This window comes from Myotis lucifugus, unplaced genomic scaffold, assembly GCF_000147115.1.
Source record: "Myotis lucifugus unplaced genomic scaffold, Myoluc2.0 scaffold_287, whole genome shotgun sequence".
NCBI classification, from domain to species: Eukaryota; Metazoa; Chordata; class Mammalia; order Chiroptera; family Vespertilionidae; genus Myotis; species Myotis lucifugus.
This window is the reverse complement of record NW_005871335.1, coordinates 283,307-305,601: the sequence shown is the minus strand read 5'-3', so window position 1 is coordinate 305,601 and position 22,295 is coordinate 283,307. Positions and strand designations below refer to the sequence as shown.

The following is a 22,295-nucleotide window of genomic DNA, read 5'->3' as shown; positions in this document are numbered from 1 at the left end:
AACTTGAACCCCAACAGAGCTGCTTCCAAATGTCTGACCCACAGAAACTGTGTGATAATAAATATTCATTGTGTTAAGCCACTGAGCTGTGGCATGATTTATTATTATTATTATTTTTAAAAAAATGTTTTTATTTGATTTCAGAGAGAGGAAGGAAGAGGGAGAGAGAGAGAAAAAAACATCGATGAGAGAGAGTCATTGATGGGCTGCCTCCTGCATGCCCCCTACTGGGGAGTGAGCTGTGCATGTGCCCTGACCTGGAATTGAACTGTGACCTTCTGGTTCATAGGTCAACGCTCAACCACTGAGCCATGCTGGCTTGGCTGGCATGATTATTTTACGCAGCAGCAAACAACAAATTCCTTTGTTCCCTCATATCTAATATCCCCACCTCCAAAGTTCCTGAAGATCCAACTGCAATCAAAACACATTTAGAATTGAACAGAAATTTCTTCTCCCAAGGCTATTAAAATTCTCCATAACTTCATTTCCACTGCTTATCCACCAGTTATTTCTGGTAGATTCAAACGTGAGTTTCTTTTCTTCCATTGAACGCTCTCACTCACAAAGCTCTATCATCTCTGGGATGTAAGATTCTACAAAAAGGGTGGTTGCCATTTTCATAAATGAGATTTATTAGTTTTATTACCTTAGATATTTAAAAAATGATCCAAAGCTTCTCCTAACCCCTTGGAAAGTGCCCTCGGGTGCAGATTCCAATACTGGCATTCTATCCAGGAAGATTCAGAGGATGTTCAAAGGGTGCATGTCTCTGGCCTCCCCTATTCCTCAGCAAGACCAATGAGGGCAGCTCTGCTGCTCCAGCAGCTTTGCCAGTGAGCAGACAAAGGAGGGAGGAAGTCCCTGAGAACGGAGCAGACAGAAAGACTACCGCCAGGATGGGACACAAAGAGCCAGGCACTGGTCATTGCCTGATTAACAGCTTTATGCAGGACCTGCAGTGCACAAAGGTAGGCACCGGGCTCAGAATGTCAGGTCCTGGGCAGAGAAAGAAGAATAAGGTAAGGACGCATCATTGTCCATCAGGTAGACAAAGCCACGATAAGATCATTACAATAATGGGAATATGTATAATGTCCAACAAAAACCAAGAGGAGATGAGGTGAACTTGCCAGATGATTGTTTGTTTGTTTATTTATTTTTATTTCTAGAATCTGTTTGCCTGCAGGTTTCTTTACCATGGAACTTGTATAAGAACCACCTTCAAGGTGATGATGGCAGCTGTTCAATGTTGAAGGAGGAGGAGAAGGGACAGAGGACAAGAGGCAAATCCACGCTCATTTAGGGCTCAGTACTACAGGTTCCCGCCCCCAGGGTGAATGAACAGGCTCGGATGAACACCTGTGTGTGAAAATCCTGCCCCGGGGGCTGTCTGCGATGGGAAATGCCAGCTAATCTTGTATGCCAGCTGTGGCGCAATGTTCTAAGTGCTTTACAAACATCACTCATTAAATTCTCATAACAACTTAAAGGGGCAGGTACTGTTATTTCCCCCATTTTATAAACAAAGGAACTGAGGTACAAGAAGAGGCAGAGCTGGATTCAAACCCCGGCAATCTGTCTCCAGACTATGCCTCTCCATAGTAATCCCTCACCTGTCCTGAACGTCAGCAACAAGGATGTTTATTCTTCACCCCAGCTGATTCGGAATTCTGATAAAATATAGCAGAATTTCCAGCCTTTTAAGCAAACCATGCAGTTCTAATGCCGGTGAACTTGCTATTACAACCCAAGTCTGACTTGTGTCTGTGCTTGGTAGATATGTTAAAAACAAGGCCATCAGGGGTAGGCAGACTCAGATGTTTTTAAGTCGAAATAAATTTTAATATAATAGTTTGGAATGCAGTACATTAGGTGTGCTCCTAATTGCCGGGGGTGGGAGGGGGGTAAGGGGGGAGGGGGAGGGGAGGCAGACCAGTTGATTGTGCGATGGCATGGACCATTCAGTGTTATGTAATACACCTGGGACCGTTCTACCAGGCTCTGCACATCCTCGAGGGAATCTGTGCAGCCCATCACAGGTTTACTTTAAATGTCAGCTGCTAAGAAAAGGAGAGATTCGGAGTCTCACATCAGCTGGACTGGACCAGCCCTTCCCTCTGTAATGTGGGGCTCCAGATAACTGTGTAAGTAGAGAAAATTCTTAACCCACATAAGAACGAGAGAATCAGGCAACGGATACTGCAATCTTTTCTCTCTTGGGGAAATCTCTGCAAATGAAGCAGAAGGCTTCCTAGGGACCCTCTGTCTTTCCATGAGTTGCATGTTTGTCTTGTGGAGGGAGTGGCACAGCTTTCAATGAGCTGAGGGTGGTGAATGGACGACTGAATATTCAGAGACACACAGAACACTACAGTCCTTTTATGTCTATCATGGGGGTACAGCCTCCCATGGAGTTTCCCCAGCCTATATTCAATGCCATGGTCACTGGGGTTATGATCACAATGTATTTTGATCCCATTTTAAGAGGCACCATTCCCCGGCCTCCCCTCACCCCTTATAAAATCTCTGAAGTTGGTATGTGTCTTCAATTGTTAGCACCTTCCAGTCGCTGTCATCTTGGTGGTACATGAAATAAGTGTTTCTGATAAGGGATGGGACCTTGGGGGTCAGTAAATAGGGTGTTTGTGAAGCACACCAGGGTACACGCATGAGGTGGCTTGGCTGGAGGCAGCCAGTCTGGGGCTCGTGTGTCCTGGTCACACCCGTGATTCCCTTGTGACACTAGGAAGGTAGGGTTGCCTCCTCCAGTCTCAGCCACCCTGTCTGTAAACAGCGGTCCCGACATCACCTTTCTGAGGAGATGCTTTTGTGGGCTGTCTGTGAGTTACGTCCATAATTCCCTCCCTATATAGCAGTGATGGCGAACCTATGACACGTGAACTCATTTTTTGGGTTGATTTTTCTTTGTTAAATGGCATTTAAATATATAAAATAAATATCAAAAATATAAGTCTTTGTTTTACTATGGTTGCAAATATCAAAAAATTTCTATATGTGACACGGCACCAGAGTTAAGTTAGGGTTTTTCAAAATGCTGACACGCCGAGCTCAAAAGGTTCGCCATCACTGCTATATAGGATGACAGAAGAGAATCATACTCACTGCTGTTGGTTTTACGGGGCCAGGGCTTGGGGGAGGCGAGGGAGGCATTTATTTACCTTGGTCACAAAACTTAAGGGGCATCCGAATCTCAGTGATAAGGACACATAACACTTCCATTCAATATTTTTAAGAAGTCAAAATCAATGACAAAAGAATCTAGGAAGACAAAAGGAAACATGTTAGACAAAGACAGGATCTGGCCTTTCACCTTACCCTCCTCTCTGCCCTGTGGGATGCCATCTTGATTTTCTTCAAATATTGCATTAAAATATATCTTATTTCTCAGTTTTTTTGTGTCCTCTTAAGTTTTGCACCCGAGGCTAGCACTTCACTTTCTTCATCCTTGTCCTGACTCTGCTTATATTTCTGATTCTGTGCTGACGGTAGCGCTCCTTTCATGCCTGCACTCATTCACTCTGCCAGCCCAGATCTGGGCCAGGTGCTGTGCCCGCCTCTGAGGAAACAGTGATGAGACACAGCACTGGCCTGTGGAGAACAATGGCACACAGGCAGGTGCCCTATATATTCCTTAGGGGTGTTGCAAATGCATCCATTCATTGATTCATTCCATAATGGGCCTCCTCTGTCTTATTCAGGTACACGATATGTACCAGGTACAACAGGAAATTCAGGAAGACAAGAGTCACTCCTAGGTGGGACACTATTTCCCCAAAACACTCATTTGCAGTGGCCTACCAGGAGGAGGTAATGAGAAATCCTTTAGGAATTCCAAAATTGCAACGGCTACGTCAAACACAGCGCCTAGCACAGTGCCTGCACCTTAACATTGTGGACCAGTAGTTTTATTGCTAGCTTTACCCAGTGGCCAGATAAGTTTATATTGAACGAATATGAAAAACATTTTACATAAATGTTAAAGGCACGCCTTAAAATTAAATACCCATTGCATTTTGAAGTTATTTATTACATGTTCTTACAAGCTAATATCTTTTTAAAGCACGATACTATGTAAAACACTGCATAATATGAAAACACGAGATTCTCGTGATCCGCCCGCAATGTGTTAAGACACACTCACTAAATGATTGTGAAATGACTGTTCAAACTGATGAATTCCTATAAGTAAGATGAAGATGAATAACTTATACTCTGCCCATCTGGACTCCCCTTGTTTGCCCTGGATGCTTGGCTTAGTGCAATGGAAGAATCAGATTTTGCAGTCGGCAGATCTGAGCTTTAAACTTGGCTCCACTGCTTATTATCTGTGCGATCTCGATCAATTTGCTTGATCTTTCTGAAACTGCCACCTGAATAAGGTTAATAGCGCTAAACCTGTAGATCCACAGTGAGTCTGGCTCATAGGAGACACTCTGTAGAGTATTTCTTTCCTTCCCACTTTGTTTTGGACCTTGCTGGAGGTGCAGGTCAGAGGCCAAGTCGACCCCAGGCAAAAAAAAAAAAAAAACACATCTGGGAAGGGAGCATCAAGATTTCATGGGTGCTTTCATGCCCAGGGCTCTGACACACCGAGAATGGAACCAGTCTGTTTCTCTGCGTTGATACCTTGTAAGCAAGGTGGCTGTGGGTTCTGAATAATTCAAGTCCATTTCCACAAGACAGTCACAAATGCATTGGCTTCTCCAGGAGAGGTGCCAAGCTGGGGCCTGGAGAAACGTGGGCCTGAGACCTGCTTCAGGGACAGGGAAACACGTGTGTGAGCGGGGAAGTCCTGAGCGCTACAGCGGAGATGCAAATTGGGGCTGTGTCATGAAAACAAAAGTTAAACCATAAAAATGTCACTTCATATGCAATTTAAGAGAGATCGATGAGAAATAAACTTTAGGAAACTGCTCACATATATCAGTGCATTACAGGTGCCTGGCAAAACATTTCTACAAAAATATGCAGTGCAGTGTACGTATAAATCTGCCTTGAGTTTTATGGTTCCATATACACAGTTATAATGTACATAAAGTAGAGGAACATGGAGAACCAGTTCGTTGCTTTAACCCACGGTGGTCAAATGGAGTTGGAATAATCCATCAAGGTTACACAGCCTCAAACAAGTACAATCACCATCTCTCAAGGATCCAAGTGGCAAGGGCAGGTCTGGTCACATTCATTTTACAGGATGGTAGGCGAATGGGAAACAGACTAAGGTTTCTTAAAATCTATTTTTATTGATTTCAGAGAGGAAGGGAGAGGGGAGAGAGAGAGAGAGAGAGAGAGAGAGAGAGAGAGAGAGAGAGAGATCAATGATGAGAGAGAATCATCGATCGGTTGCCTTCTGCATGTCCCCTACTGGGGATCGAGCTGGCAACCCGGGCATGTGCCCTGACCAGGAATCGAACCGTGACCTCCTGGTTCATAGGCTGATGCTCAACCACTAAGCCACACCAGCTGGGCCAGACTAAGATTACTTGACCAGATGCAATGGACCCGGTTTCTGTTAAGCACATTACACCCATTATCTCACTTCAGCCTCACCCCGAACCCCAATTCTATGAGACAGATGGGAGAACTGAGACTCATCTGTGAGTTACATAAGCAAGGACACATAGACAGCAGACACTGCACCAGAATGGAAGCCTCATGCACCAGAATGGAAGCCTCATGCAAACTCGGGTCTTGTACACCACTCTCAGCTCTTAGAAGCGCACCTGGCACATAGTGAGCAAGTGAGTGGAGATGGAAAACCCAGGTTCAGCTGAATCTGTCTGGCACAGGGTCTTTGCAGTGATGAGAGGAATGAATGGAGCAGCTCACCTGCGCAGAGGAGAGGACCCATGGGTGCAATGAGAGCTGCAGCCTCTGAGAGGGCAGGTTATGGAGACCTCTTGGGAAATCCCCCAGTTTGAGGAGCACGCTGCCTCTCCTTGGCAGTGCCTGCCCAGACCTTTCCTCTAGCCCAGGCTCTACTAAATGGTCCTACTTGTACTCCCACAGTAGCCCAGAGCAGCACCGTGGAGGCTCCACTGAACCTAGAATAAGCATGATGCTCAGAGGCACCAGTTCCAAGCCTCGGCCCTGCCACTTACTAGAGATAAGACCTTGGAGATGACCCTGACACCCTCCAAACCTCAATCCCTTGTCTCTGAAAACAGTACATCAACTCTCATCCTGTTATCTTCCAGGCTGGCCACGGCTCTGCAGAAGTCCACGCCCTGTAACCTACAATGTGAGTGGTGGCCACACAGCGGTCTTGCTCCTGGATGAAGCGCAGGAGAAAGAAGCCACTCACGGAGCCCGAAACACCTGCGTTCAAATCAGCTCTGCCACCTGCAGGCTGTGCATGGTCTTGCCTCAGTGTCCTCACTTGTAAATGGGAACAAAAGGAATATGTACCTGATAGGGTTCTCCCGAGGCTGAAATGAGTGAATACATGCAAAGCACTTAGAAGGCATGTGGGAAGGGCTGGAGAAATATTTTATTGTTATATTATTTTGCCATTTTTTGTTCTGTATTAAACCAACCTATTTTAGGGTCAGTTTTCCTTTACTAGATTGGAAGCTTCTAGAAGGCAAGGATTATGCCCACTTACCTATCTATCACTATTCTCCCATGGTAGGGCTAATACTGACTCTTGATAAATATTTGTTGAACTGAACTGAGCCAGCAGTTGACCAAATAAAATGCTGAGGCTCCAATTTGAAAGGACTTTTTAATTGCTGCTCTCCTTTGGGTCATACAATTAAGTAGAATAAATATAGAGGCTACACTGTCTACCCAGGACCCAGTATAATGCAGCCTTTAAACCTTCCAGGGACAGCGTTAGAATCAGGGTCATGGAGCAACATGCTTGTCGGTGATGGCAAGACAGGATGGGGATGGGTGGGGTGGGTGCATTCATTGTTTTTGTTCTTTTTTAACTTTAAAAGGGGACACCCTTTTGATTAAACTTCTACACTTTACTCTCTTCCAAATTCTAAAAAAACCCCAACTTTTGTTTCTGCTTATGTACAAAACAAAGAAAACGATTAAAGCATCACTTTTGTGATAGGAAAGAAGGTGAAAAGTTTCACCATAAACAAAGGAAACTGTACCTGGAGGAAAGAAATCAAAGGGGCACTCACTCTGGTCTGGGGCCAGGCCATCCCAACGTGAACCTGAGACCTTCTTGGTTCCAAAGCGAACCTGCCTGGGGGGCCCAGGAAGCAGCCTTCTTAACTGCTGAAGTAACAAACAGAGCGAAAGCCCTAATGATCACAACAACATAAACAGCATATGGGCTTTCTGCAGCTGTCTACCCACCCCTTCTCCAGGTTCTCTTCCTCAAGAGAGGGGCCTCATCATCCCTGGAGCTGCAGAAGGTGAGGTCAAACTTCTGCTTCATATAGGACATCACGGTCAGGGAGAGCAGCAGGAAAAACAGCATGATGACGATGATCGCCAGTAACACCTTATCCTTGACCTTGACGATGCTGTGGGCAGGGCCGGGTGGGACTGCTGGCCAAGGCAGTGGCTCAAGCAAGCCTTCTCGGAGAGGTAGTTGTTTTTATTGCCCCAGCACCCTCCATAGATAAATTGATCACAGGAGTTGTTCTTGGCATCAAAGTACCAGCGTGGGAAGGATGCGTGGCAAGGCCCCGTGGCCACCTTGGCAGCGCAGTATTCTTCGTAGTTGAAAATATCGCTGGAGGGGCCATCAGAACCCTGCCTTCTGGGGACACTTGGGCCAGAGGAATCTGCCGGGTTGCTGCTGGTGGCTGCAACGTCCATGGCGTGCCCTGGGATATGAGCGCACTTCTGCAGACACTTCTCCTTGGTCAGGTAGTTATTGCCATTCCTATCGCAGCCTCCATATACAAACTGCTGGCAGGATCGGCAGGTGGCATTGTACCACCACCTGTGGAGGGAGGCCAGGCATGTCGCGCTCTCCATTGGCCGCCTTGGCCCCAAAGAGGTGCAGCGATGCCAGCAGGGCGAGGAGCACCCTGCACCATGTTGGCCCACAGAGCAGCGCCATGACGGGCTCCACCTGGTCTCAAGTTCAGGTCTCAAGTTCAGGTGGGGATGGATGCTCGCTTCCAAGTCTCCAAAGGCCCCTCTGGTGCCTGGACTCTGCCTCCTCCGCCCACAATGCGGGAGAATGGCCTCACTCGCCCCTTTGCCCCCAGTGACTCTCAGTGACTCTCCACCATTCAGAATGGAGCCAAGTGTCCCACCCAATCAATGCTCAGTGGGGGCTGGAGCCAGTGGCCTGGGAGGAGCTAGCGCAGGTGGCAGTTACCCTTTGGGGAGGGGCTGGGGCGCACAGAGAGCAGGCACCTGGCTCATCACTGACTAAAAGAAGCAACAAGCAACAGGCTTTACACATACCCAGTGCTTTCCTCCCACGCACAGAGCTCTGTGGTCAAAAGGCTCTACCTGACAGAGGCGGTAAGTAGACATTTCAGTGATGTGAAAGAAAAGCATGAGATGGCTCCTCAGATATTAGGTCAGTCCCCAGGCTGGTCCAAGCACTAGCTGATGACTAGGTATGAAAGGAAGGACAGGGTCCTGGGGGAACTTAGGAGCTTGGTAGGAAGAGGCTGGCCTATTATTAGGTAACTAAAGAAAACCAAGGGCCTAAGTGGAAAGGAAGACTGAAACTCAGAAAACTTAAAAAAAAATGTATACAAATACAACTCTGGTAGAGGAATCCACATGCACATCAATTCTGGGAATTAGCAACACAAGCACTGGATGAGCAGTGGGGTCCTTAACATGTAGATGAAGTGTTCTGGTCAGATGGGGTGAGAGGGGCCTGGCCTCTACTGGGTAACTTTTCCTCACACTGACCCCAGGAAGTAAGCACTGGCCTCCTTGTACAGATACGAACTTGGGACTGAGGAGATAACCGGCAGCTTTGGCATCTGGCAGAGATGGATCTGGGGTCCATTACTTAACTGTGTGGCCTTGGACAAATCGTGGCAAGCCTCAGGATTTTCACCTGTAATCAGGGCGGACGACAGCACCCACCTCACTGGTGAGGCAGGGAAGGCACTAACTAGCAGCACAGTGTTCAACATAGAACCCACGAAGGGTTGACTGTTTCTTTAGTTCAAGACCACACAGCCAGGCCAAGACCCTCAGTCCAGCTCCTCTCCAGCGGATTCCAGCGTTACTGAATCAGAGGATTGGAGACCAGGTTTGTCCGTGTTCTTCCCACTATTGTGGTGAGTGGAGGTGACTGATTGCCCAAAAAGCTTCAAACACAAAAACTCTATTTTCTCAATTATTTAGGAATTTGGGTAATATTTTAAAGTACGATGTACCAGTTATAGTACTATTATAATACCGGGCATTTGCCTATGTTTTATTTAATTTAGGCATCACAGAAATTCAGGTCGGGATAATGAACTTCCAGATTATAGACTCAGAGAGGTCAAGTAAGTTGCCTGAAGTCACACAGCTGACATTCAAATTCAGGTCTGAATCTCAATACTGTGTGCAGGGTTAAGCATTTGGGCTCTGGAGTTGGAAGGATCTAGATTTAAATCCTAGGCTTGCCTCTGAAGAGCTAGTAGCGAACCTGTGGGTCTCGACCCCTGAAAATACATCCTGCATATCAGATATTTACATTACGATTCATAACAGTAGCAAAATTACAGTTATGAAGTAGCAACGAAAATAATTTTATGGTTGGGTCACAACATGAGGAACTGTATTAAAGCGTTGCAGCATTAGGAAGGTTGAGAACCACTGAGCTATACTGCTCCACCCCATATAAAATGAGAATAATAGCTGTATACATCTCACAGAGGAGTTATGAAGGTTAATTAAGATAAGGCATCTGATTGACTTGCACAAAGTAGGTGTTTCTTCAAGTTTAGTTGCTCATTACTACTTTTTACATGTACTACTCCTACATCATGCCATTTACATAATTCAGATGTTCCCCATTTTCCTCATTTTTAAGAGAACAATGGCACTGCACATTTTTAATCTAGAAATTCTAATCTGTTTCACCTGTTTTATTTCAGCAAGAAAGTATCCCATTTAGAAAAAGGAGGACTTTATCCTATGTCCTTGGAAAAATGGAAAGGGGGTACGTAGATAGATAGCTCCATAGAGCTGGAGACTCCTGCCAGACATTAGCCTGAATACTAATATATTAGTTGTTTAATAAAAAGGAGAATATTAAAAAGGTCCCGGTGATATTTAACTATATAATAAAACCCATAGAAACTGCTGGATGGAGAGCGGGAGATGAAATACTGCCGTAATCTAATCATGCTGGAAGCCACGGTGCCGCCACCAGGAGCTGGGGCCCCTCAGGCTGTGCTGTGTGAGGCTGGTCAGTCAGGGGCATGGCTGGGAGACCGGATGCTGTCCCTGCTTTAGTGAGTAGCCCCACTCCCTGTGTCTGAGTGCTGCTTTTTGCAGTGCCTGCCACACTGAGCCCTTTAAGCCAGTGGTTCTCAACCTGTGGGTCGCGACCCCTTTGGCGGTCGAACGACCCTTTCACAGGGGTCGCCTAAGACCATCCTGTATATCAGATATTTACATGACGATTCATAACAGTAGCAACATTACAGTTATGAAGTAGCAACGAAAATAATTTTATGGTTGGGTCACAACATGAGGAACTGTATTTAAAGGGCCAGAAGGTTGAGAACCACTGCTTTAAGCGGATATGCCTGCCTACAGGGGAATGCCTCCATACCCTACCCCAGGCCCTTGCCCTTGACTTTCCTTGGCCCAGGTGACCACCAGCACGTTTACTCCAGCCAGTGCTCCTCTCCACTCCCCGTCCCCAGGTTCATTCCCGCTGGCTCTGTGTCCACTTCTGGCTTCCCCGCTTTGTATGAGAACACATCATACAAATGTGTTCTCTGACTCAGTCTGCCCCTGCCTCCAGGTTCACTTCAGATATTTTCCCTCTGGTCCTGGCACTTGGCCTTGGATGAGAGGCACCCTCTCCCCATCAGGATTCCGGGGGGACGTTCTGCTTGCTCCGTGGTGCTTTCCTTGCATCGTCTGCCTGTAGGAAGTTAGTTTGGCCAACCTACATTCCAGAATGAGAAACCGAGGCCCAGGTACATGAGCTCACAGTGCCGGGGGCGGGGGCTGGGGAGGGGGAGGGGCAGTAGCTTCACCTGCTGGGCACGGTTCCTTTGCAGTGAGGTCAGACTCTCTCTGGCCACTCAGGAGATGCAGGATTAGGACCGGGCAGCAGACAGCAGTGTGCGCTGTGGCTGGAAAATGTTTCTCTGGGGGAGAGTGGATGCATTTCTGTGCCGTTTGCTGGGGAACTTGGGTGAACGGAAGAGCTAGCTGAGAAGTCACTTCCTAGTGACACTGGCCTGAGGGGAAGGCAAGCTCTGCCCAGCCCTGTAGAGGGCAGTCCGGGAGGGCAGAGGCATCAAGTGCCTGGTTCCCTTCCTGCTCTCTTAGAAGAGGGTACAGGGTGCAGGGCATCCCAGAGGCTTCTGGGCACCTAGCTCATGACATGAGAGAAGGAATGGAAGCCATATCTAAGCTTCAGACGATGCCCACGGGGGATTCAGCAAACCAGGGAAAGACACAGTCACTCATTCACTGAGCCTGCGGTGCATGCGGGTCCGTGTCGCAGGTGCCGATGGGAGGTGCAATTCTCATCCCATTTTACAGAGGAGAAAACTGAGGCACAGAAAGGTTGTGGAACTTGCCCAAGGTCACTTGACAGTCTGTGTTCTTATGCTCCCTGCCTCCCTCCAATCCGACTCCATGGGAGACTGAGAGCCGAGCTCAAGGAGGAGAAGAGGAAAGAGCATCACTTTGGATTTATACCGCCCTGGGTGTGACTGACTCTGCACCCTGCTGCTTTTGACTTTCACAAAATCACTCTATTTTAGTTTCCTCCTCTATGAAATGGGGATATGCCATTTTGAGGGGATTAAGTGGTGTGACCCATCAAGCCTACATTAGCTCTTATTATTATTATTTTTTTATATATTTTATTGATTTTTTACAGAGAGGAAGGGAGAGGGATAGAGAGTTAGAAACATCGATGAGAGAGAAACATCGATCAGCTGCCTCCTGCACATCTCCTACTGGGGATGTGCCCGCAACACAGGTACATGCCCTTGACCGGAATCGAACCTGGGACCTTTCAGTCCGCAGGCCGACGCTCTATCCACTGAGCCAAACCGGTTTTGGCAAGCTCTTATTATTATGGGGAAAGTACTTTGAACTATCAGATACTTTTTAACTCCACCATGGCAAGATTGTAATACACACCATCATTTAAAAAAAGAAAAAAAATGATGACTATGAAACGATGCCACACCATTGACTATAAGACCCATCTCAAATTCAGTGATGCTAAAATGCTCAATATCCTGTCACATACCTATATACAAACAACCGAAGGAGACCCTAGGGCCCCCTCCCCTCAGCCACCACTACAGCATGGATGGAGAGCAATGCAAAGAGATGAAGACAGAGCAATTGGTGTTAGGAAGAGTGAAGAGCCCAGACCAAAGGGAACCGGGGGCCACACCCAGGGGTCCATCTGGGCAGGCTTTCTGCTGGCCAGCAGTGCGTGAAGGCCATTAGGCCTGGCTAGTCTCTCCATCATTTGAGCTGCAGGGTTTAAAAACAGCTAAATCTGGCTCTACATGAAAGTGGCAAGGAGGTGTGATTCCTTCCTTCGGTGGACCCTTAAAATGTCAGAATTTGGACAATGTGAGTAACCCATGGATGGGAAGAGACCACAGGAGGCAGAAGAGGAAAAAGCAGTGAACTCAGAGCCTGCAGGCTCTTGCCCTGGCTCCAGCTTTCCTGCCTAATTAGCTACAGGACTTGGGCTGCTTGGTCTGCCTTTGGACCTCGGTTACTCTGGCTACGAACGAGGGGATGAAGTCTGTGTCTACACCCAGGGCAAATGCGCAAGGGTTAGTATTAGGGACCTGGGCTTCGCAGTGCATTCAGCATTTCCAGCCTGGCCCCGGAAAAGCCCGGCCCTTCACTGCTTGCGCTTTCTCCCTGAAAAGGGACTAACACGCTGGCAGGAACCATCTTCCTAAAGCAGATCCAACTCGAATGTAGTGGAGATTTGTCTTTCATCCCCCAAAGCAGCAGTGGGAGAGGCGCTGCATTCTAAACTCTTGTTTTAGTTTGTTTTCCAGTGGAGAGTCTGGTTATGTAAGGGGTCACCCCTACAAAAACAGATGAGAGACATGTCGACAAAACAACTACGACGACTCCCCAAAGCCCTGAATGCTTACCGTAAGACCACAAAGAGCGCAGAGAGGATCAGTATAAAAGGACCGATATTTGTAAAGTAAGTGGCCACCGAGGAGCATGAAAATCATGACATGATACACAAATCCCCAATAAACAACCACAAAATTCAGATCAGGACACTGGGGCCCTGAGAAGGAACATAATCTGCATATTGTGGCAGAGGGAGGACTACAGAAAAGACTATCAGACTCTAAGCAGTGGTTCTCAACCTTCCTAATACTACGACTCTTTAATACAGTTCCTCATGTTGTGGTGACCCCCAACCATAAAATTATTTTCGTTGCTACTTCATAACTGTAATTTTGCTACTGTTATGAATCGTAATGTAAATATCTGATATGCTATATGTGTTTTCCGATGGTCTCGACCCACAGGTGGAAAACCGCTGCAAGTCTAAAGGCTGCTTTTCCCCATGTGCAGTATACACCTTTCACCATGTGCTACTGGTTTTTTAAAAACATATTTGTATTGATTTCAGAGAGGAAGGGAAAGGGAGAGATAGAAACATCGATGATGAGAGAGAATCATCAATCAGCTGCCTCCCGCACCCCCCCCCCCCCCCGCCCACTGGGGATCAAGTCTGCTACCCGGGCATGTGCTCTGACTGGGAATTGAATCATGACCGACTGCCTGGTTCATAGGTCGACACTCAACCACTGAGCCACGCTGGCCAGGCATGTGCTACTGATTTCATCAGACAAAACAACGACCCTATATTTTAGCAGAAAGAGCCTTCATTAGCTGAGAAGCACCATCATTAGCCTAACAAGGGTCACTCTTAGGAATCCCAAGAGCTATGCCATCAGGCACTCTAGAGGAAAGTGGTCCCGGCACCGATACTCGCCGAATTTACCTGCCATGCTATGGCGGGGCCACGCATGACTTCACTTCCTTCTACTCTAGCACCAAACTACTGTCGGGTTTGGGGGACGAGCAACACCCCCACGTTCTGTTCTGTTGCCATAGTCGTCTCCAAAGGAAAGGGCTGAAACTAGAAGAGCCTGTCTTTACGGTTGGAATGATAGAAGAGACAGCGGATGACACAGGCACCATAGTCTGCTTCCATAATTTGACGATTTCTGGTCTAGTCTGCGGGAGCAAGCACAGTAACAATCATTCTGATTCTGTGAGTGTCTCCCCTTAGAAAAATACTCATCGTTCGCAGTTCGGGTTGAGAGGGGATGAGAAACCGGGGACTTCCTCTTTAGCGCCCATCCCTCGCCCTGCCCAGGGCCCACACCCTGGAAGTTGGGGAAGGTCTCAGGAACCTCAGAGTGTCCTTTTCCGAATAGTCATAACTCTGCACCTGGAACTGGAACTACATTATTACATAAATCACAAACCGGAGGAGGAAAGAAAGGAGTCCTCAAAAATCTCTCTGGGAACCTCTATCAGAAACGCAAACCAGAGAAGTTTCTGGATTGTAGGTAGGCAGAGAGAAAACCATCCTTCCCACCTCAATAAGCAAGAGCAAAGGGATATGAGCATTAAAAGCAGAAGAACGTGTAGACTAGAGCCTCGCTTTATACTGAGGAGGCCAGGTGCGACGTGACTGGCGCTCTTACCCTGTTTGGCTCTGTGCAGGCCATTCCCTCTGGGAGGATGCGGAACATGTGCCCCGTGCAGAGACACATCCTACCTCTGCCACCAATTCTGTGTTTTCCTGAACCGAGTTCCAGCTACAAAATACTCAGCTGCGGTGTAATCGCTCTGCTTACAGCTGACAACGTTAAGTCATTTCATTATATACACTGGAGAGGGGGTATATAAAAGTTGTTTACAAGGGCAGAGCGGCACTTCTGAAAGCTGGCTTGAGGGGCTCCTTCCACCTTGCCATGTTTTAATTCTTCGAACCTGCAGCAATAGTTCCGTTTTTATAACTGCCAGCACAGGAAGTTATTAAAGCACTTGGCTCTAATGTGTCTTGGTCCCTGCCTCTGCTGGAATGCTGTAAACGGTTACAGCCAGATCATTTGTGCAATCCTATGAAGAGAAACGTCATATTGGAATAATTTCTGTGGCTAGTGGGGAGTTAACGACAGACTGTGCGTCTAGGCCAGGGGTGGGCAAACTTTTTGACTCGAGGGCCACAATGGGTTCTTAAACTGGACCGGAGGGCCGGAACAAAAGCATGGATGGAGTGTTTGTGTGAACTAATATAAATTCAAAGTAAACATCATTACATAAAAGGGTACGGTCTTTTTTTTTTTTAGTTTTATTCATTTCAAACGGGCCGGATCCAGCCCGCGGGCTGTAGTTTGCCCACGGCTGGTCTAGGCCATACCATGCAGTGATTGACAGCATGGGTGCTGGAGTCAGCTTGAATCCTAGAGCTGCCTTTTGAAACCCTGTGTCTCAAAGTCTCAGTGTTCCCATCTGTGAAATGGGAACAATAGTAGTACCTGCCATAGAGGATGTGGTTGGAATTAATGAGGCAGGTAAAGCAGAGAGTAAGTGAACAATAAAAGTTACTGTTCTTGAATTAATATCATTAGTTCTGCAGCAGAGCAGGGTTCTGGAATTGGTGGCAGAATTAAATTTCATGACCATATCCCCCTGTTGTAATCACTTGCATTATGGGGCCTAGAAGGGTGTCCGAGATCATTCTCTTGGCTGGGTCTGCAAGTGACCTTGGGGGACCCACCCACCCAGTGAGAACATGAGCCTTCGTGCCACGTTTCTCACAGGCCACTTGAGAAGCTATGAATATTGGAGTTAAAAGAGCTGGGTTCAAGTTCCAGCTCTGCTCTCTATAATGATTGGACAAGTTACATAAACTCTCTAAGCCTCAGTTTTCTCATCTGAAAAATGGAAAAAAATACTTCACAGAGTTTTTGCTAAGGCTAGAGGACATAACACAAAAAAGCATTATAAACTGTAAAGAACTACATAAACGTTACTTATTACTTTTGGTAAGCAGGGCCGTCATTGTCTGACTGGTTCCTTATGTTAAGAATTCTGAGGGTTTCTGTGGTTGAAGATGGCCACAAATCACATTCAAATAAATGTTGTATTTTTTAAAAAATATATTTTTTTATTGATGTCAGAGATGAAGGGAGAGGGAGAGAGAAACATCAATGATGAGAGAGAATTATTGATAGGCTGTCTCCTGCACGGCCCCTCCTGGGGATCGAGCCCGGAACCTGGGCATGTGCCCTGATTGTGAACCAAACTGTGACCTCCTGGTTCATAGGCCGACACTCAACCACTGAGCCACACCGGTTGGGCAAATGTTGTATTTCTTACTCAAAGGTCAGAAGCAGTGGAGTTGGATAAAGATAGAGTACAATGGTGAGAGGCAAGGGATCTGGTGCAGGCCACACTGGACTGCGTGGCTGTTGAAAGGGAAGTACGGCAGGGAGAGAGCAAGGTTGACTGACGTCTGATTTATTAGAATTAAACTTCACAATTTTCTTCATTCCTCCCAGACATATCCCATTTCATCCTCATGCTCTTTCCAAATCCCATTCCCGGAAACCCTTTCTCTTCTGATCTCTCGAGACACTTTGGAATGTATCAGTCATCGAGCATTAATTTTTAAGTGGTAGATGCTTTTAAAGGGCCCGGCACTGACCCCATAAAATTATTCCTTCCTATTTAGAACCATCCAATTACGGAGAGGCTCGAGCGTAGCCAGATCTGCAATTCTCTCTGCCTGGCCAGTCCTGGAGACCTCGTTTGCAACAGTCTCACGTTCTCTTTCCCCGAAACACCTGGCAAATTGAGCAGCTGGACGTCTGACTACCAGCAATGGCGAGGAGAGTGGGCCAAATGCGTGATGTACGTTTTGATGTCATGGAGGCCATGGGCCTGCCATGTCATTCTCCAGATCTGCACGGATAACCATCTGAGGAAAGGACGGACTGGTGGGGATAGCTGGCCACTGGCCACACTCACTGCTTTGGGAGAATCCAGAGGATGAATGCTTCCCCCAACGCTAGCTGTCCACAGGCATTCCCCGTGATCCTGACTTTGAATGTCCAGCAGGAAGCAGGTTTCCTCTGCTTCCTAACTTTCATCCATGGGGCAGAAACATGCACTTTAATGACATATGTGCCAATGACAACATAGCAGCTATTGATTTCTTTCCCTTATTAAAATATCACTGGAGGGTATTCAAGGATGGGCTGAGAGTTGGAAGGAAAAGGAGAGAAACTGAGAATGGGACCAAGAGATATTGCACTAAGTACTAGATTCACTCCTCCTCCCCACTTGCCACTGCTTGTGAGCTGTGTTGCTCCTTCTGAGCCAAGAACAGACACTATACTCTTTGAAATTTTAACACAGAGCACCTCCCGTGCCATATATGAAGCTATTGCCTCTCAGCTCCAAATCCAGCTTCCCACACTTCGTTTTGTGATGCTGGGGCTCTGTGCTGGAGCCAGGACAGGTTCTGCCAGTAGGGGGCGCCAGAGGAGACTGGGAGGCCAGACAAGGGAGGAGAGACTGATACCCTCCAGGTCCACTTTGTGTTCTTGGCAACATGTTGCTGGCATCGTTTGCTTTTTCATGCCAGCAGCAGCAGTTCCTTCTTATAAGAGCAATTTTAATCAGCGGTTTTCCTAACATTGCAGAACCAGCATCACGGAGACCCCTCTGAGACATCGGCACCATCTGAGGCTCCGTAGGGGTTTGGGTCCTCTCACCTGAGGGACAACAGCGCTGGCCAAACAAGACCCATTTCTCAGAGGCCTGAGTTCCAGCTACCTTGCCAGTACTATTTACTCCTCTAGCTTTCCCTGCCCTCGAAGTGGTATCTGCTCCCTGCAACTGTTGCCTCTATGATACCTTTGCCTTTGCAGGCATCTCATACCTGGTTAACCATGCTTTATACTAACTAACTTCTCTCAGTTAAAATACCTGGTATGGTTTCTGTCTCTGGACTGGACTCTGATAGACGCACCACTTCTGTGCTCTGATGTGCCTGGCAGTGAGAACTAGTAGTATTATGTTTTAATCAAATACACAAGTACATGCTCTAAGCATCGGTTCTCAATCTGTGGGTTGCGACCCCTTTGGTGGTCGAACAACCCTTTCACAGGGGTCGCCTAAGACCATCCTGCATATCAGATATTTACATTACGATTCATAACAGTAGCAACATTACAGTTATGAAGTAGCAACGAAAATAATTTTATGGTTGGGTCACAACATGAGGAACTGTATTTAATGGGCCAGAAGGTTGAGAACCACTGCAAGGAATATCTGTTGAAAGCCCATAAGAAACAGGTGATATTTGAGAGAGATAATCAAGGAACCATAGTAACTATTCAGACCTAAAAATTCTTCATATTTTATTAGACCAAATCTCCTGAAAGCCACATGCTGGGATTGTGGAGGTACATGCCTAACTCCTAGAGCTACTGGGACTATCAACTGAGAAAACTAGCAGGTTGTAACTGCTCAAAAATACTGGGTAATTGTGTGTGTGTGTGTGTGTGTGTGTGTGTGTGTGTGTGTGTATACTTTTTTTTTAAAGCAGGAAAGTGAATGTGTTATTTCTTGCAAAGTTGTTCTAGAGAGGGGTACCACTGTATTTGGAGATTTAGGAAAACAACATTGGAAGCTGTATCCCTTTCCTGGTTTTGCTATACAGAATTAGCAAAATAGAAAGGAGACATTCCTTGTAGCCCAAGAAGAGAGGCCTTAAAGGGACAATAGGGAACAACTTAAGTCTCTAGTTATCTTCAGAGAGCTGAGGTCGATGAGAAAAAATAAGGCATATTTTATGTGGCCCAAGAGGTCAAATGAGGGCTGATAGAAGGAAAAGAATAATTTTTGCTTAAGACAAACAGGAATTTTATAAAAGTAAGAAGTATACAAAGGCGTACAGCCTAGGAAGCAGTGAGTTCCCCATTAGGTGGGGTGATCAATCAGAGGAAGGTATCTGCTGGGGCTAAAGTAGAATATCTTTGAGCAGCAATGGAGGTTATTAAAGTTCCTTTCAAACCCAAGGCTATTTAATTCTCTGATTTCAATCTACATTTCCTAATTCACAGATTAAAATTGCAAAGGTGGAAAAATAAGGAGGATGTGAGAAAGAAAAAAAGTTGGACAGACGCAGAATATAAGGTTAGAAAGGCATTAGGAAAAGCTATACTTATGAAGAAAACTCTGTGCTCCGCCTCCCATCCCATTATATTTTAAACCGCTGAGCTGGAAAAATGAGAACTAGGTCATGATATGAGCTTTCTTTTAAAAAATGAGATGATTTGGGTCAACTTTCTATATACCAACTTTACGTGGTATTATTTCAAAGGCGATTCTTGGCATAACAAAGAGAGAACATAAAAAATTCATGAAAAAAAGTTGCAATCAACGTAGACTAAGTCTTTGAAAATTAGCCAATTAATCTGGCTTTGCTCTGTTTCTTCATATCGGGGGACTTGATTTCCATAAAAGAAGCCTAGTGTGAACAATGAACACATACGCAGAAAATAAAAGTTGAATAGAAGATGACTTATGTGTACAACTAGACACTTCAAAGGGTCATAGTGAAAGATGAATCACTAAAGGCTATATCTGAAAAGAACCAGAACCACGACCTTCTTAAAACAAGTTGTAATGGATTCTGCAAGGCCCAAGTAGAAGAGCACAACTTCTTGTAGAGTCTGCCATATACAACAGTTGCTCTCTTGTTATGGACACCATTTCTTCCTTAATTCTCACAGACAGCCAAGATCAATGAATGCAAAACACACAGAGGTACATTGTATTATTTTATTTTTTTAAAAAAATATATTTGTATTGATTTCAGAAAGGAAGGGAGAGGGAGAGAGAGATAGAAACATCAATGATGAGAGAGAATCAATGATTGGCTGCCTCCTGCACATTGGAGATCTAGCCCGCAACCCGGGCTTGTGCCCTGTCCAGGAATCGAACCATGCATGACTGCCTTGTTCATAGGTCGACGCTCAACCACTAAGCCACACCGGCCGGGCCACAGGTACATTTTAACTCTTTGAAGAAATGTTCAGATGGTCTGATCTGCATGAAGGAAGCATCATCTACCAGGAAAGGTAGTCAAGCTTCAGCTGGAGGACTACCTGACTCTACAGCATTTCTCAACCTTCTGGCCCTTTAAATACAGTTCCTCATGTTGTGACCCAACCATAAAATTATTTTCGTTGCTACTTCATAACTGTAATGTTGCTACTGTTATGAATCCTAATGTAAATATCTGACATGCAGGATGGTCTTAGGCGACCCCTGTGAAAGGGTCGTTCGACCGCCAAAGGGGTCGCGACCCACAGGTTGAGAACTACTGCTCTAGAATCAGATGGGGAGATGCCTTTTTTGCACAGAGATTCTTAGGATTCTTTGGTGACAAGTTCAGTAACCACGAAAGGACTACAATACAGTATATTTATAGTTCTATTCATTCAGATAAGAGAGATTTTAGACAGAACCAGCACTTAACAGAACTCTATTTTTTTTGGGTGGGGGGGCTTAAGCCCTAAGACATTCCCACCTCCAGGTGTGCCACTGCACTCTAGAGGAGACAGGATGCCATGTGCTGATAGTAATTTTCAGAAGTGAAGAGCTCTTTCCAAATGAAATTCAGTGCAATCATTATGTACAAGAGTTCTGGGTCCCGACACTGTCTTAGTTAACTTGGGCCGCCATAACAAAATACCATTGACGGGGTGACTTAAACAATAGACATTTACTTTCTCACAGTTGTGGAGGCTACATGGTTGGATTCAATCTCCAGCCCCATTCCCTCCCCAGGACTGGGCTGACATTTGGTGGATCAAAGCCCTTACCCTCTGATCACATGGTCGGTTTTTCTGGCATGGCCAGCTCCTTACCATTAACTGCCAGGGGCAGGCGTGTGGTCCAAGGGGTCTACTATGAATAACAAGACATTCCTATCACCAGGAAATTCCAAGGGTTTAGTGGTTACCTCCAGGAACCAGGGGCAAAGGCCAGACAAATATTTTATTACACAGAGATTACGCATCCTGCGTGCTTAGAAGAGTATATGATAGGTGGTCAATAAGTATTTGCTGAATAAATAATGGAATGAGTAATAGAAGTCAAAACAAGGCTATTGTTTTAACCACATGGAAAGAGGGTATGTTTATTTCTGGCATGTGAAGCCCCCACATCTCTTATTCTATTTCCTCCTCTACTTTCTTCTATTTTCACTAAGCTTTTCCCACTCTCCTTATTTCTTACTACAGTGAAACAGACTTTGAGTTCCTTCTTAACGCCCTGCCTTTGCCTTTCACACCTTTTCAATGGGATTTCACAGCGCTGAGAGCTAAGGAAGTGAGACAGAAAACACTGCGTAAGAAAATCATATTCCTCTCTCAGTATCAGAGGTGCCTTAATGCATGGGAGCATTTTAATCCTGGTGTTCATTCCTCTCCGCGTTATATTAATGTCACTTCAGTTGCCACTCCATTACTTTTCATTAGTCGAATCAATAAGCAACCCGCAGGCTTGGCGCTTACTGCTTGTCACACTGAGGCATGTGGGCGGAGTTGTGAATGCTAACTGATATTTCAGGTGTCCAGGGGCACTCTGGCTCCTGAGACAGGTCTGAGGGGGTGCAGTTTGGTTCAACAAACAATGATTAAGGGCCTACTATGTGTCAGATGTTGTGCTGAGGAGACCATACCAGTACTGAAAAGGCACAGTTTCTTCCTTCAGAAACCTAGTGGCTAAGGGACAATGGAGATGGGGGATGGGGAGCTTGTATCTTTCCTCTTCGGTTCTTTCTCCCCAATAGAAATTCCCCAGGGTCCCTCTGTCATTCTCTGAGGTGTGACTTGCCTATTGAAGATCCCAATTATTCCACCGCACCCTGGTACTCCTCATCTCACCCCCCTGCTGCATTTTTCTCCACGGCATTTGTCACCATCTGACACATTCTATAAAATAATCTGCCCGGTTTTTTTTTTAGCTTCTTCCTCCCTCTAGAATGTAAGCTCCACAAAGACAAGGAATTTTATCTATTTTAATTCATGGCTGTGTCTCTAGAGGCAACA

General features: G+C 46.1%; 1 protein-coding gene and 1 pseudogene across 1 annotated transcript in view; both read right to left on the bottom strand.

Annotated features, from left to right (window-relative positions):
* Window positions 1–22,295, bottom strand: part of CA10 (carbonic anhydrase 10) — a 360,899-nt gene that overhangs the window by 147,306 nt on the left and 191,298 nt on the right. The gene's annotated exons all lie outside the window — the stretch shown is intronic.
* On the bottom strand, window positions 7,331–8,053 carry LOC102434114 (annotated as a pseudogene).